This window comes from Terrapene carolina, unplaced genomic scaffold, assembly GCF_002925995.2.
Source record: "Terrapene carolina triunguis isolate 2854851 unplaced genomic scaffold, T_m_triunguis-2.0 Scaffold96, whole genome shotgun sequence".
Classification (NCBI taxonomy): Eukaryota; Metazoa; Chordata; order Testudines; family Emydidae; genus Terrapene; species Terrapene triunguis.
Window position 1 is genome coordinate 22,652,602 of NW_020664447.1, and position 2,891 is coordinate 22,655,492.

Below are 2,891 nucleotides of genomic sequence, written 5' to 3' on the forward strand. Positions count from 1 at the left end.
TCATGAGTAGTGTTGTGACCCAGTACAGCAGGTTGCAACACCACTCAATCAAATTTGGCCCGGCCACCCCTCTGTCATGACTCAAATTTCACCCAAGTCAATGGGAGTCTTTCTATTGGCTTCTGTGGGCTCAAGTTCATAAATTAAATTATCCATCTAGGTAGTTATACTATACTTATCACTGATATTTTAGGCTCTGATCCAGCAAAGACTTAAGCGTGTGCTTATCTTTCAGCATGTGAATAGTCCCACTGAGTTCTTACAGATATGCATGTTAGTAAGTCTTTGAAAATTTAGGGCCTTAGCACTGAACTAAAATTCAGACAAATAATAGAACTCATCTTGCGATCCAATTGAAAGTTTCCTGCTTGTTACATGCTTTCATGGGCTGAACTCGATTCCTTCAGTCTCAAATGATATTGATGATCATTATTGTTATTGTTATTTATTGCAGTAGCACCCAGTGACAACAATCAGGGATCAGGCCCCCATATTGGAGGGCACTATACACACAGAGTAAAAAAAAAAGATATTCCAGCAGACTGGACTTCCAGCTGGGTAAAAGCAGTAAAATGGCACCAGCATCCCTTGCTGCTGTGGAGAGTGACAGGAATTTCTAAACAAGACAGCTGTGAACATTCACTGTTAATAGATATATGTATATCTTCTTTTTTAGTAAATATTTATGTAGCTGACTGAAGGATCAGAAGTCATCACTGCAACTTCCTTTTAACGCTTTGAAAACCCATGTGAAACAAAGTGAAAAACTTTGTCACTGAGGTGCAGCTCCCCGAGCGAGTGAGTGGTGTGCAACTTGACAGAGAGGTTATTGATTTGTATTATTTTCAACATATCTGTGCAGAAATAAGCATACAAAGAGTATCCGAGATCCCTGTTTTGTCCAGCTTGACTTCAATTTTACAAGTGGAGGGAGTACATAAAATAAATAGTCTATTTCCCATCATTCCATCTTGCCAAGGTTCCCACTTTTCTTTTTCAATGTCTTCTAGTTATTTCTCCATCTTTAAACCAGTTCCTCAGTGGTGGCACAGTGCGAAACTTCTGAAATCTATTCATGTACCACTGATTTCCACTACATCGTGACATACAACATTGCCCAAGAAAAAAGTCTGTCTGTGACTAGCAAAATCATTCTCAGGAAGAATCCCCAAGAAACCATCCTTGGATCCAATGGAGGTTTTCAGTCTCTCCTAGCAGTTCATTCACTATTTGTTGTCATTTTCTCTAGTGGTTTTTGTAGCTGTACACAACTTCATAGTGCCTGTATGTCTTCTTTATCACAGCTCCAAAATTTGTTAGTTGCTGATACATGTTTCTATTTCAGTTTTGTTCACGTTTTTAATCCAGTACAGCCTGAGCCAAAGTGCATTGGAGTCAGTGGAAAGACTATCATCGACTTCAAAGGGCTTTGGATCAGGCCCATGAAACTTATGATTTGTAGCTGGTGTAAATCAGCATAGGCTCAACTGAAGTCAATGGGGCTATGCCAGTTTGCACCAGCTGAGTATCTGGGTCCGTGATACTAGAAATAATAATGTAAATTACATTTTGTAGTTATTGTAGGTATTTTGCGCTAATGCACTAGAATTCTCACAATAGTCCATCCATTAAGTGTCAATGGTTAGGAACAAATTTCCCAGGTGGGGCAGTTTTTCCATAACTGCCCAGTACGGGTTTTCTTGTATCTTCATATGAAGCATCTGATGCTGGCCACAGGATGCTGGGTTGGATTGACTGGTTTGATCCATTATTGTAATTCCTGTGTTATGGGAGTCTCCAGATAGGTTTCCCATGCAACTTTTCTAATTTGTTTTTTTGAACAGAATAAAACAGATCTCTTTCCTCTGAGACAACTAGTTAGTGCCATCATTTTATTTATGTATTTATTTATTACAGTAACACCTAGAGGCCCAGACGCATATTAGCACCTTGATGTGGCTAATGCATACTAAATTGTGATGTAACTACCTGCTACAGTCACACAAATAGTAAAACAAATCATGGCAAATAATAGGCACACACTGTATCCTCAATATTGGGATCTCTGAGCAAATTTCCCCCTGGCATCAACTGGAATTCCACACACAGAACAGGGTTATTACCCAGGAAGGAGAGAGAGATTTCTGTCTTACTGACAATAATTGTCCACTTATGGGAGAAGCTTCTCTAATAGGAAGAACCAGCTATTAGTCAGTCCTAATTGGCAACCTCACCTGTTCTTCCATTCCTGGTTTCCCCATGCAGTTCTACCACTACACTCAATCTTAACCTGCCACAGTCCCTAATATTCAAGTCCCGGCTCTTCCATCTTCAAACACCAGCTGTCTTACCAAATTGTGTGGGTTTGCATGGGTAGAAAAAAGTCCTATCCTAGTCAATGAAACAGATTTAAGATCTGTACACTCACCTCCACGGCACAAAAGCCCAGTTGCACTAATCTAATTTGCCACTGACAATTAGGTGAAATTTTTGTGTGAGTAAAGCACACAGAGGGTCACATTGTCAGCTGGTCTAAAACAGCATAAGATTATTGGCGCCAATAATGCTATGCTGATTTACACCAACTGAGGATCTGGCCCTCAGTGTTTGGGGCTTGCCAATAAACTTCTGCTATTTACACCTCATTTGTTAACCTGCTGCACCTGCTCCAAATGAAATGCTCTACAGTCTGCTAGAAAATACCATCATCCAAACTGAGCTGCATGTGCCACAGAGTAAACCGGTCAGAGGGAATGTTAATGTCCAGGGCATAGAGTTCTGCATATTCATGGACATCTGGTTCGTACGTTGTGCTATAGCATCGCCTTCCTTCATGCGATCCACAGTTAAGACTGAGACAGCACTTCCTTTTAAAACCTCTGCTTCCAAAC